This window comes from Talpa occidentalis, unplaced genomic scaffold (genome assembly GCF_014898055.3).
Source record: "Talpa occidentalis isolate TD23 unplaced genomic scaffold, MPIMG_talOcc4v2.1 talOcc4.4, whole genome shotgun sequence".
NCBI classification, from domain to species: Eukaryota; Metazoa; Chordata; class Mammalia; order Eulipotyphla; family Talpidae; genus Talpa; species Talpa occidentalis.
Genome location: NW_023604295.1, coordinates 123,675,740 through 123,690,554, shown reverse-complemented (window position 1 = coordinate 123,690,554; position 14,815 = coordinate 123,675,740). Strand labels below are relative to the sequence as shown.

Here is a 14,815-nt window from a genome sequence, read left to right as displayed (position 1 = left end):
GTAGCACCACCTGTGATTATCACCTGTCATTGGAGGTCACTGTGACTTGGGTCCTGGTCCACCACTGCAGAAGTGCCACCAGCTCCAGGCTGTGATAAGAGAGACAGCGTTGTCCTTCAGGCGTAGCTTTTGGTTTGGCCTACTGGACACTGCGAACAATATCTGGGGTAGGATGGACAGCCACTTGTGGCCTTTTTTTCATCTCTTCCAACTTCCCTCTTGTAAATAAGCTCTGTTGTTGCGACATTTGGTGTTTGAGTCATGTCTTCCAATTGTAAGCACACAGGTGGGACCCACGAACTGTAACTCCCCTCAAATTTTTTCAGTTGCATTCCTACAAAAGGTTAAACAACTTGCTCAATCAATGTTTCATACTGCCTTCCATGAGCTCCCCAGAAAGGACTGCTGCAAAAGTGTAGCTGCTCCCTATTACCCCCAAGGGCAGTTCATCTGGAGGCACTTCTGAAGGATTTAGGAAAAGAACACTTCTTTAAGAGGACTTTTTGCCCAGAGATCTTCTGACCCTGAGCAGAGAACAAGAAAACTCAGAGCCTATAAACCCAGCTTTGGCCCAGTGAGACAAATACCCACATACGTAGCTCACACGTAGGAGTCCTGCTTCACTTGATTAGTCATCTATAGTTCAGTCCAAATAATCTGAGTTGGGGAAGATTTTATCAATATGAAAATTTTTAATAAGCTTACCAACATGCTTCGCAACAGTCAAAGTCAAACAATGTTTGTGCCAACATAGACTTACAAAATGTCTATTGCCACAGGTTGACCTGGTGACTAGTAAGGTTATTTATCACTTAGGTCTATAGAGAGAAGATAGAGACTGCTTTTTTCTTGACACTAAGAAAACTGAGTATTTATGCAATAAATGCCCGTAAGATACAAGCTTTATTAAGAAATATTCCCATCACTTTATTTGCATGCCTATGGCTTATGCACAACAAAGTGCAAATTTAGAATGTCTTAGCATTCCAGCCTTGATAATTATTAGATAATGTTTTTAATCCAAAAATACAAATAAAGGCATGAGGGAAGGCCAGTAGTAAGTTAGTGAAAAAGATTTTAAATCCATGGTTCATTCTGAAATCAACTGGATTTTGTAAGTATATGATTAATTACTAACCTATTTTATCATTTGGAATTAAGCCAAACCATTAAAATAGCTTGTGCAAAACCATCCGAGCAAGCAAAGGAGGAACACAAAAATAAAGATGAACCCAACATGAGAGAGCAGCGTACAACCTGGAAGCAAATGAAAATCAAAGTCAAATGGTTACAAGTAGTTAGAGGAATAGTTGAAATGCGTAGAAATAATTTATATCAAGATGTCAATTTACAGAAAATGAAGGAACATTGCAAGAAGGAAAAAACTCAAGATTCCCAAGGCAAGGACTTCTATTCTAAACAAGCCAAGCTTAAATGAAAACGTATCTCAGAACCAACCGATCACTTGATTTTGTCAGGTACGGGGAAAAAACAGAAATCTATTCCCATTTACAAGATATATAGAAAAACTGGCAAGTAGAAAAGTTAAACGATCTTATTGCTGTTTCTTATTAACAATTCCTAAAGGAAAGCGAATAGAACAAGAAGTTAGGAAAACTGTCATAAAGGAGGCTGTGACCTAAGGCAAGTTAATCTCTCAAATTCTCTTCTGTGTTGAACTAACTGATATCTAAAATCTTTTCCAGCTCCAACATTGCATTTCATCGAAACATTTGGGAAGTCTCAACATGTTTAAGGGGTGGGGGCAACAGGGAACAGTATGTTACTATGAACAGTAAATATAAGAGCCTAAAAGGAGCCCATGCTTGCTTTATTTTTATCATCTCCCATCCATTACTATTAACTAGATTCACAGTTCTTTCCTTATTTACTTAATAGGATATTGTTATTTGTGTCTGGTAGACAATATGGCTGCCTTCGTGATATTGTGCAAACTTCCCAGAAATTTTTCTGTGTGCTTTGTTTGGAAGTAGATTCCTAGCGACACAGCTACAACAAAAACATGTACCCACATTTTTTCATAATAATCACTTTTTAAAGCAGAGTTTACTTTTTTTACTTTCTTTTCCATCAGGACATAAATTCAATGAGTCCTTGGAGTCTCGTGCTTCTCTCTTGTGACTCTTCTCCAAGGCAAGCTTGTCAAAAGCAGACATTCAGCTTCTCTCACAGTGCCTGGCACAGAGTACGAGCTTAATAAATACCAGGTGAGTAGCTTGCAAGCATTTTAGACATAACAAACCTGACCTTATAGCTTTCATGACCTTGTTGGCTCATCCAATAACCACCATCACCACCCAAGTCACTGGATGCTGAGAATTCACATGACAGTCTCCCAGGCCAGAGGAAAGCATTTTAAAAGGAATTGCTGATCAGCTCTCCTGCCTGTCTGTGACTATGCAAATGCCTCTCTTTTTCTCCTTTTCCTAATAAGCCTGTTCTTTCAAAATATTAAAAAAGTACAATAAATAAATAAAAGAAACTGTTAAGACTAAATGTCTTAATCCTAATATCTATTTCAAGAGTCAGAATGGAAGACAAAGAACAACTCAAAATCTCTCCATTTTCACAATATATATGCAGACTCATCCTTCAATCCCTCATTTGAAAAAAATCACAATATGATGCTGTAACATTTCCATTTATTTAGAGTCACCAATATGGTCAATTTTAAGACATAAAGGATAGAGAAAAGAAGAAAAGAAAAGGGAAAGAGAAAGGTAAGTCTATGTATGAGTTCTGTAAAATTACAGATACAGTTCTGTGTTCTTTACATAGACTATATCATTTAAGCCTAGAGGGTTAGAGCAGTCATTTACAGACAAGGAAAATGAAGCTTGCAGAAGTTGCTTTGCCTATACAGGGTTTCTTAGTTGGAAAAGGGCAGAACTGGAACTGAAATTCAGCTTTTTCACTACTTATATATTTTTTAAAAAGCCTTTCCATTTGTGTTTGACCTAAGTGTACCTTAGTAATCAAAGGAATCAATCAATTTCAGTTCCCACACTTACAAAATGTTCTGTCTCTCTCTGCCTGGCCTTGTACTTTGCCCCTTCAGGACCCAATTCAACTCTTGCAAGAAAAAATTCATCTTCCTTATACCAATCCCTGACAAGGACATGTCACTGTTATGGGTTGAACTGTATCCACCTCCTCTTCCCAAGTTGGTGAAATTTCAAATGACACCTTAGTTAGAAATAGGGTCTTTGCACATGGTCAAGTTAAAATTAGGTCATTAGAGTGCATCCTAATCCAAAATGATTGGTGTCCTTATAGGAAGGCCATGTAAAGATAAGACAGAGATCAGGGTGATGAATTCACAGGCCAAGGAATGCCCACGTTTGCTGCAATCAACCAAAAACTTAAGAGAGAAGCACTAGACAGATTCTCCTGAACAGCCCTCAAATGAAAACCTTGCTTTTGGACTTTTAAAACTGTGAAAGAAGTTTCTACTGCTTCACCCACCTTGTTTATGGAACTTTATTATGGCTGTCCCAGGAAGCTAAGACAGCCAGCACCCAGTCAATACAATTAATACAAAGGATAACAAGAGAACAGCTGTGAATTATATAACAAAATTAATCAGAAAAATCAAATAAAAATTCAGAAGGCAAATGTAGTCCAATATTTGAGCACTATGTATTTATTCTACTCTGATCACTACAGTATTCAGAAAATGAGGCCATCAGATATAAACAAGTATTTTAATTACATTAATTGCTCACAAAAATAAAAGCTTTTAGCCTGGCAAATAATTATAATGCCTCCTAGAACTGTATTCACTAAGATTCATGCATGTGAAATTGACAAACGTGTTTTCAATTCACAGAGGAAATTGATATTGCCCGGAAACTGGAAGATATTTAACTATTAAAGATCCGTCATAAGTTTCAGTTCAGTGTAGACAGGATGTGATTCTGAAAATCTAGGGCATGAACAAAAACACACAAGGACAGGCTTCACAGACACCCTCTTCCAGAACCTCAGGAGTAGCCTCTTACAGCCCAATGCAGGTCATACTTTCATACGCCTTTCTAGTTTGCTTAAAAGCACAAAGGGAATAGAATTCAAGTAACATGCAAAATAAGATTGTTTCAGTGACCCAATTCAATTGTAGACAAATATTGAAATTCATTTTCAGTAAATTAGAAAGTCATCAAACAGAGTTAAGATAACCCTGCTTCCCCTGTGTATCAAATGAAGTTATTTGGTACCAAGAAAAAGGCCACCATCACAAGTTAGAGCTCAACACATGCTGTATTTCTCTGAATCTTGTTTCTCATCAGCTACCAACTGCACATTTCTGCCAGCTCCAACTCATTAGAATGCATTTTTCAAGAAATGATTTAAAAATTTACTGAGCAACTGTTAATTTTTCATTAATTCAACAAAAACATGTTGACTTCTATAGTGGGTGAGGTCTTTATCTAGTTGTAAATCAGCTGATTTTATCCTTCCTAAAATCAACTTGTGAGCTCATTTGCAAACTTATGTTTGGCACAAAGGACATACATAAAAATGTATATTCCTACAAGAAGTTTATGCTATATTGTAATGGTGAGGTCTATGCAAGGTCTTCCAAATAACAATGCAATATCCAACACAGGATTAAGAGTCCAATGGGTGATATTAACAGCTATTGTTAAGTGAAGAAAACCATTGTCACAGACACCTGTGGGTTTCATCTGTTGAAGAAGTTTCTCATGGAGTTTTCCTACCTGCTCCACTCAAGATGACTTGCACTGTCTTCTCAGTGCGAGACTTTTAAAGAATCTCTTCTTTTTTTTTTTTTAAAGAATTATTTATTTATTCATACAAGAGCAGGGGTACAGGCCAGAGGTGTGGGGGGGTGAGAGGATTCACAGAGACAGAGTGGGGAGCAAAACAGGTGAATTGACTGAAACACACTGCTGAGGGGAGCAGCAGGCGAGTCAGGAGAAGTCTGCTACGCCATGTGGGTTGCTCCCTGGCTGGGGATTGAACTTGTGCTGCAGAGGCTGCAGACAGCGTCATAGGTTGTGTCTTAATCCCTTGCACCACCAGGGAGGCCCAAAGAATCTCTTCTTTATCACCATGAAGATTCACTCCTGCTCTTGTTTCCTGCAGGAGTGCAAGTGGGAATTTTAAAAGACCAGGGCTCATCCCAGGCCAATTAATTCAGAAGTTTGGGAGGTGGGACCCAAAGCTTAGTATTTCCTAAAGTATTGCAGTTCATTCAAAGGGAACCTAAGGATGAGAGACTCTACCCAATCTGTATCTTTCTTTATTTTCTAATTTTGCTGGGCCACATCCTCGAGAAGTTTGAAAAAAAGTACTTACAAGATAATTTATTGAGACTATACCTGTCTGAACACATCTTTATTCTAATTTTATTTTAGATAAATAATTTTATTTTATTTATGTATACTTTCTATTTGGCTTATAATTTGTCTAATATTTTTTTCTCCACATTTTCAAAGACATTGTCCCACAGTCTTATACCTCTCACTGTGGCCTGTGTCTGAAGGTGTCTTTCTCCTGGTGCTCTGTGTTTGAGCTGTGCTTTTCCTCTTAATTTTTATAAGCTCTTCCTTTTGCCTGAGAAGTCTAAATTTATTTTTATAATTGACTTGGTGTAGGTCTATTTTCATCTGTTTTCTTGCATAATCAGAACCTCTTTTGGTCTTGCTACTTGGGTCTTATAATTCTGGGAATAATTTTCCACTCTTTTTTTTTTCCTGTTGTTTTGTTCTGGAGCTCAGATTTTTGAGATATGGCTCTTGTTGACCCTTTATCATTCTTTACTTTTCTCCCCTACTTTTCATTCTAGGTTTTTTGATCTATGTTATTGGTTGAAATGCTGCCCCCCACCACAACAGTTTCTATGTTGAAGCACTAACCCTCAGAACCTCAGAATGTGAGAAAGAGTTTTTAAAGAGGTCATTAAAACAAGGCCATTTAGGTAGCACTAATTCAATCTGATGGGTGTCCGTAAGAAGAGGAAATGTGGGCACAGACTCATACAGGGGAGCAATCTAAATTGTGGCCATCTGCATACACAGCAGAGGCCCTAGAGGAAATCAGCCCACTGATACCTTGGTTTCAACTTCCAGCCCCCAGGATTATCACAAAATAAAATTCTTTGTTTAAAAACACAGTCTCCAGTGCTTTGTTAAGCATCTTTAGCAAAATAACCATCTTCTTAATAGGAGTTTTTCTCAATTTCATTGCATTAATTGTATCATTTCCTTGTATCTGCTATCACTTTTTTAAATTTTTGAGTTCTTTTTCTGATTTTTTTTTTACTATATGTGTATATATATATATGTGTGTGTGTGTGTGTATGTGTGTGTGTGTGTGTGTATATATATATAATGTCATTGTTCATTTTTGTACAATGTTTGATTTCTCCTCTCAGGTGTAATCCCCATAAAATTCCCACCACCACGTCATGCATGAACCATCACCATAGTCTCTTGTGCTCTTCCCATCCTTGTTGTGATCCCTCTCCCTCCCCCTCCCTGTTGTTTTTCATCATCTTGTTCATTCTTCAAGGATGCAATGTCTTTTCTTATCTCTCTAAGGATGTTAAGGGTAGTTTTCCTTTCAGTGTTTTCATGTTTTGCATAGTTCTGGTTTCCTAAAGTTGTCTGAGTTTTGGTCTCTGTCTTTCATGTTAAGATTCATCAACTGTCTATCTGCTCATATTTAAAAGAAAAGCAATAGCACCTCCCCTGGTGGCACAGCGATTGAGCTCTGGGCTGCGAAGCTGCCCACAGCCTCTGCAGCTCTGGTTCGATCCCTGGATGCCAGCGAGGGTCCCACATGGCATGCAGACCTCTCCTGCCATGCCCGCTGCTCCCCTCAGCAGTGTATTTCATCAGTCTGCCTGTTCTGTTCCCCGCTCTGGCTCTGGTGAATTCTCTCACCCTCCTGCACTTCTGACTGTACCCAGTGCTTAGATAAATAAATAAATAAATAAATAAATAAATAAATAAATAAATCTTTAAAAAAGAAAAGAAAAGAAAGGCAATAAAAGTATTGTGATTGTAGTTGCTAGAGTGTGTTGACGGCACATTCATTCTCTTGATCTTTAACCCAAGGGTTGAAGATAGACAGTTCAAGGCTGAGTCCTTAACAAATGTGTCTGCACTTTGTTTTGCTCTTCAATTAGATTTCAATGCATTTTACTAAGGAAGTATCCTCTAAGGCCCCTCAAATTCCACCATTCCTTTTTGATTTAAGCTTGAAAGTCCTGCTAGTACTTTGTTCTAGTTAGATCCTAGCTTATTCTTTAACACAAGCTCAGATGTCTCTTCCTGCTATGATAGTTTCTCTAATACTCCCAGACCAACTAACTTTGCTTAGTCTGCATTTCACCAGTCACCTTTTTCCATTAGAGCCTTTGCCACAGTCCTCGGTCTGCCAGATGCTGGACATGCACATAGGGTGCCACACACATCTTGTGAAGGCAGGGCCTCTACTTCAGGCATGTCAGTAACTTTGGTAAAGTTCAAGAAAAGGTTATTTGAAACCGTTAGGCTCAGTGGGCAGGGGTTGCAAGCCACTAAAGAGAACAGGGGTTGGGGGGACAGGGCACAATTTGATCTAGAAAGACTATTCTAAAAGATCAAATTTCATACTCATCCCCAAATATTCGATTATTAAAATCATGAAATGTAATTCCCTACCCCATACCCTACCCCCCAAAGTAAGCAGCATGTCATGACAGGCTGCAATGTGGCTTTAATATACTTTCAGATGATTTCACAGCACATAATCTGTTTCACATGATAGAACATTTCTCAAGCTGTAATAACAGAAAGAAAGAAAATAAAAGCCCCAACATATCTAAATGAAAGAGGGAATAGTTTTGCATCCGAAGAGGTAATCTATCCCCATTTGTGATCAGCGCCCTTTCAGAATTCAAATCAGATAAAGCATGAATCTTGGCACATCTGCAAAGGTGCCCATGTACAATAAATCACAGTTTTTGGCAAATATTTTGGAGGCAGTTTTCAGCTATCCGAAGCTTAGCATTTCTGTTGTTTTGATTTCGCCAGGGCCTCAGTTGTAAAGTATCCTTGATGTTCCTAAATGGGGTGGATTTTTGCATCACATTAATTTCCATTTAGAGTCCCAGGAACACATTCTGCATTCTCACCCGTGCAACATCCCATCTGTAACTGAACTAGTCTTTTTCTTTGTTATTCAGCTACTCATGCCGGCCCAATTAAACAACATTAGCTAACTCTTTGTTCCTATTAATCTTCCCCTCCAAGGACAGTTTGAATATTGTGGTTTTTAAATTATGGAGAGAGCTCTGGGAGTTACCAAATATAGACTCATTCATGTGAACAGTCAACAAAGTATGTTTGGCTTTATAAATTAATGAGGTCTGCAAAGAACTTGAAGAACTGTATCTCCAAGTTCTTAAGCAGGACATGGTGGTTAAAGGACAGACTACAGATGGCCTGGATTCCTATCAGACCTCTACTTGGTACAAACTGGTTAGCCTCTCTGTAAGACCCAGACCCCATCAGTGAAATAGGTAAAATGAATGCATCTATTTCAGAAGACTTGGGAAGATCAAATAAAATAATATGCTTCACACACACTCTGCAAATATACTTGCTTTGTTTTTTATGAATAAGAACCTCAAAGTTGAAACACTGTGTCATGCAAAAAAGCTACCAGAATGGTGTTGTTGTCCATGGTTTCAGAAACCAGTTAGACCGCCTCACCTGCCAAGTCCAAAACTGGAATAAACTGGTTGAATGAAACCTGAAATATTCTGAATTAAACATTGGAATAAATAATTTTAATATGAATTTGGGAACAAGAATTACAAAGAAATTAGAAACATATAGCTTCCAATTTTTTTTATTATAAAGAAAACTGCAGGAAGACAGGGGGGAAACACTAAACTGCCAGATCAAAACAAATCACTTAAGAAACTTTTGCTTTTATTAGAAACTGAAATTTGGGGCCTCCCCTGGTGGCGCAGTGGTTGAGCGCTGGGCTACGAAGCTGCCCGCAGCCTCTGCAGCTTCGGTTCAATCCCCAGCCTCCGGCGAGGGTCCCGCAGGCATGACAGACCTATCCTGCTGCGCCCGCTGCTCCCCTCAGCAGTATATTTCATCAGTCTTCCTGTTCTGTTCCCCGCTCTGGCTTTGGTGAATTCTCTCACTTTCCTGCGTTTCTGACTGTGCCCAGTGCTTGTGTAAATAAATAAATAAATAAATCTTTTAAAAAAAAAAAAAAAAAAAGAAACTGAAATTTGGTGGGCCTTAAAATGCAAACCTGTCTTCTTTCCCAATAGTATATATTTGGGACCATCTGCAGAAGTCAGTCCTGTTGTAGTAAAGAGGACATAGATGGTAATGATAAAGACCACAGCGAAGACAAAGTGCACAGAAGAATAAAATAGCCTAATAAAAAATTGGCTTAATCACTTTTATTTACCTTTCTGAGTCAAAAAACAAAGACAAAAGCACTTTATAAAGTATGCCTTCCTTTGTTTTCCACGTGTTTATTTTGTTTGACTCATGTAGTTCTGATGAGGGTAAGTTGGCATAAACAATATAAAATGGTGAATGTTGTTTTTCCTAAGTATTTGGATAAATTGGTATATTTAATAGTTAATGTAAATTAGCTTTTCCCTAACCAGAATCCACAGCACAATGTTCCTGAAATGTCAATAAATATGCTAGGAGAAATGCCAGTACAAATAAGCTTGAAATAGAGGAATTCACTATATATATTTACTAGAAGGTCAAATGTACATTAGCAAATAAAAGACTACAAGATGTCCTTTGTCAAATATAATTTTTTTCTTTTACTTGAGCTTGAAATCAATTTTTCCTGACTCCTTTTTTTAGCATCCTCTAGGACACAGTTTACAGAATTCCAATTTGGGGCTATACCAATTGCCTATGGGTAGGGCACATTCTACAACTTAATGTTCAAACTGAACAATTTCAGGGTTCTACATATTACTAATAATAGGTACCACTTACTGAGCACTTAGTAAATTATGGGAAAATACTTATTTTCCACTCCCTACCCTTTTTTTCCCCCCGATGAAGCGTTTCCACTCCACACCCTGGCTCTTGACCCACCGTTGTCCTTCTCCTTGCAGGAGAAGCACTACTATCTGTGGTCGATGGCTAGTGGTCAAAAATTCTCAGTTAGATAGAGCTAATACATCAAATGTGGAAGAGAACAAAAACAATAAGTCTCTTCTCTTTCCTCTGCATCTAGACCAGGGACAGTTAGTAACCTGGCTTAAGTCTCTCCTCTGAAACAAATGCCCCAGACAGATTGTTCTAAGACCAAGAATGGAAGGTAGGCAGTTACCAGCAAATCTTTCGCCCACCCTTTTTGTTTTTTTGGTTAAACTAAGTTGTGTCTTTCAGTCTAAATTTTATCAATGATAATAGTGATCTCTTAGTTCTCCATGGGATAACTTGATTATATTTCAACTGGTTCATATCTTGGACAGTAAAGAGGGGTATTGTTTGGAGGCCACCTCATAACCAACAGCCTATTAATTCTGCATTATATTTTACATACATTATTTCTTTTATTCCTCACAAGAATCTTTTAAAGTAGACTTGACTACCCATTTTACAGAGGAGAATTTTGAAACAGAGTTTACATGACTTAACCAGAGGTGAAGTAGTAAGTGGTTGATCTCGTTATGAATGACTGTAACATCATGCAAGTCATTTAATTGCACTATTACTATAGCATGTGTATCTCATTGAATAGCATTTGTATTTGGACTCCTTTAGGATATCTTTCAACTCCTCTTCCATTAAGCTTGTTGATCTATAAGGTCAAGGTCATCCTCAGTTACATGGAATGAACATTAAAAAATAATCATAACTCTGAGTGAGAAACTCAAGGAATATCTAAAATCAAAAAGGTATAAATCAGAAATTTCAAACTGACAGCCAGCCTACAGGCATGTTTTGTTTGGCTCCCAAGGTGTTAAAGTTTTGAATTAGTTATTTATCATAAAAATACAGATTTCTGTTTTCTCTTGGAAAGTTTGAACATCTGGGTAGCAATGAACTGCTGTCTCCTTTGGATGGAGTACATGCAGCATGGTTCCATGAGGTCCCCAAAATGTTCACCTTTTAGGTAATTTTCCTGTGTGTACCCCTTTAAACATTTCAATTTTCAACACCCATGCCAGAGAGGCTGCTTCTCAGCCCGGCCTCCTCCGCCCCATGGAGCATCACAGCCAGAGCAAGAATCCCCGACGCTGGTGTGAACATCTGTGGTCAGGTCACTAACTGGACATGAGGCGTCGTGATGTGACACAGCAGAGCTGCACTGTGGGAGCTGTGCAGAAAGGACCCCATTCAGAGTGGCACTTGTTTCAGAGCCTTGAGTAAAAATGCTTGCCCTGTACCTGCCGAGACTCCTGGGAGTGAGGAGAGCAGCCCAACACACACACTCTCCGCTCAGTCTACACATGCTTTACATGTGGGTCCTCTGTCTAAATGGAATTATGTTATGAGGTTTTTGCCTCTAAAGTGCTGTGAAACCACTGCTCCTAAGCCCCTAGATTCTTCTCCTCAACAGTGACCTTTTTTGTATAACGACACCTCCTTCTATATCAGCACATAGCAGCTGTGCAATAAAAATGAGTAGATGAGCAGATGATGTGAACCCTAGAGCAGATGTCTGTCCTTCCTTTAACAAAGGTATCTTTGAATAAGTAAAGAATATCCCACCAAAGGCTCTCCTGAGTTCCATTCCTGAATCTCACCCTACTTCTTCACCAGCATGAGCAAGGCTATTTCCCATTAAGGTCAGGTCTCTTCCAGGGGATAAGAATTCTCTACTGCTGCTACTGAAAAATGATTTAAGAATCATATAAAATAAAATATTAATAAATAAATAAATAAATATGATTTGCTCTAAAAAAAAAATTCTCTACTGCTAATGTGAAAAATCTGTCCCCTCTGCTAGGCACAACTGGGGGAGTACATATAGGGGGAGCATTTTCTTACTTGAACTAGGGTCTTACAGATCTGAATTTAAGATCAAAAGAAATGGCATGTTCAGAATTTCAATAACCCATGACTTATTGAAATGTGAATAACCACAGAGTCACAGACTGTTTGATGGAGTTGATTTAACAAGAAATCATCAAACTCAAACATCAATGTACCATATTAAATATAGTAGACTTTTTTTTAAACCCCCCATTAAAAAATTATCAGCAATGAATTTTTGTAAGGGAATATTTAAATCCTCTTCAGTGTAAAGTAAAGGTGTTAGAACAAAAGAATGCTCATAATGGCAGATAAACGCCTTATAAAAATTGTTTTCCCCAATGAAAAGTATTCATTTTCATTTTACAAGGCGTGGCTTACACGAATCACTTGATTGGGCTGAAAGGTCAAGTGCAAATCTTTTTTTTTCAAAAAGATTTATTTATTTATTTATTTGTTTATTTATTTATTTATTTATTTATTTATTTATACAAGCACTGGGTAGAGTCAGACGTGCAGGAGGGTGAGAGAATTCACCAGAGACAGAGTGGGGAACAGAACAGGCAGACCGAGAAAATACACTGCTGAGGCGAGCAGCGGGCACGGCAGAAAAGGTCTGCGTGCCAGGTGGGACCCTGGCCAGCGGCCAGTGATCAAACCCGCGCTGCAGAGGCTGCCGGCAGCTTCGCAGCCCAGCTTCGCTCAACCACTGCACCACCAGGGGAGGCCCCATATGCAAATCTTTAGTGCTCAAGTGATCAGAACTTCCTTCCCTCCATGTGGCCAAAGGTGCTGAAGTAATCTGAGTAAATCAAGTCAGATTGACTTATCATGGGAACTTCTTGAAGAATGTGCCTTCCTCACCATTAACAGTACAGTGAACAGACTTTCTCAAAAGTTATTGAAGTGCTTACTGTTTAGTAAAAGATGTTACAATAATAATTGGTAAAAGCCGGGCATTTGAATATTCTGCCTTCCTTTAGTCCAGGGAAATCAACCTCAAATAAGCCCCCAGCTGGGCACCTCACAAGCCTCCTCCTCCTCGGGATCACACTGCACAGTGGTGCCCGAGGCTGTCTCCTGTAGAAGGTAGTCCAGATACCGCATTCCAGTCCCGAGTGGCCTAGGTTTTCCAGTCAGGCAGACATTATTGCTTAGCCAACTCTGCCTGCCTTTCAGGGATCTTCTTCCCTTTTACTTCCACCACAGAGCTTAGAGAGAGAAATACAACCCACCCTTCTTGCCCTTAGGAGTGGTCATGTGGCATAATTTAGGCCAATGAGGCAAGTGGAATGTGCACAGAAGGAGCTGGGCAAAGTTACTATTTTCTCTTTTTTTCTCATAAAAACAGTGGCTGGCATGCCTCGTTGCCCTTCTTGAACATGCATGTTTATGTCTGGAATTTTGAGAGCAATTTTGTGACATTATCGCATCTAAACCAATGGCAGAGGCCCATTTGCCCCTGCTTGTGGCTCAGTGATTTTTTCATTGCATGTAGCCAAAATACACAGCTTAGGACTATTAACATCTTTGCTTTGTGTTTTTTATCTCATTGTAATAACATTTCACTGGATGAATGTCTCTTTTTAAGGGAAAAAAATTCTTTAAACACCAACGGCTCATGCTGGTCCACTCCCTCTCTGGAAAAATGTATCTGTGAACCTTGCCATCTGCTTCTTATACCCAATCTTCTCGAGGAGTTTCCTCTCGTGGTTGATTAGGGTAGTCTACTATCTCCTTCATTTCAGTCAGACCAAAATGTTATTTTTATTTAAAGCACAAATTATTCACAGGAGATCTGCTCATACTTGTTTTTTCAGAGGCTTTTTAATTCGATTTTATTTTTATGTAGGTAAACAGTCTTCCGGTTTGTAAAATAAAAGAGCATAAAGAGGAACACAGTTAAAAGTACCCCGACTCCACTGTGAGAGCCAATGTTAAAGCTATTGTCAGATAGTTTTCTTTCACATAAAACTATCCCTGTGGTGATTATAAAATAAATGCCTCATGCGCTCAATGTCTCTGAATCCAACTAGCTTCCTTTATCCTTAACCATGTTATAAGTTTCTTCCTTACCCCAAGGAATTTTAATGGAAATACATGATAATAGGAACATGTACTTAAGTTCTTTCCCCGCCTTTGCTACACAAAAGTTGGGCCTTGCTTCCTTCATGGAACTACATATCTTGGAGGCGCTGGTGTCAGTGAGAGGCATCACATGGTTACAGTGGCAAACTATTTACTTATGAATGTACATTCCAGTCATGTTTGAATGTGGTTCACCAGTCCTCCCTCGTTAGATCTTTGACTGTTTCAACAAACAATACGGGAACAAAAAAAAAAAGCCTCATAACACATCGTCTTGCACAAGGAAGGGAATATTTATAGAATGAATACCAGAAGGGAGATTGCCAAGTCAAAGAGTAAATACAATTATTTTAACAATTTAATTGTTAGAGTCAAATTTCTCTCCATGAGAGTTGTGTCAACTTACATTTCCACTAGCAACGGATGAATGTGCTTGAAGGCATATTTAGATTTTATCAATCCATTAGAAGAACGGTATCCTAATGTAGTTTTGACTTCTATTTAATTTATCATGAGGAATTTTGAACATCTTTTCAGAAGTTTAAGGACACATTTACATTTCTCTTTTCTGTATCTTTTCCTAAAATTGTATACTATTGTATACTATTGTATACTATTGTATCTATTGTATACTATTGTATACTATTGTATCTTTTCCTAAAATTGTATACTATTCCATTTAAAGGAGCTTTATATATATTAAGGATGTTAGTTCT

The 14,815-nt window shown here is 38.4% G+C and overlaps 1 long non-coding RNA gene across 2 annotated transcripts; it reads left to right on the top strand.

Moving 5' to 3' along the window:
* The first annotated feature begins 61 nt into the window (after positions 1 to 61).
* On the top strand, positions 62 to 3,648 carry LOC119256985 (uncharacterized). 2 transcript variants are annotated; one of them, XR_008553996.1, is made up of 5 exons: positions 62 to 167; positions 1,355 to 1,478; positions 2,096 to 2,228; positions 2,672 to 2,741; positions 3,298 to 3,648. It is a non-coding gene; the product is annotated as an uncharacterized LOC119256985 (long non-coding RNA). The 2 variants fall into 2 exon arrangements; XR_005127950.2 differs by having other exon boundaries at positions 3,080 to 3,648.
* Positions 3,649 to 14,815: the final 11,167 nt, after the last annotated feature.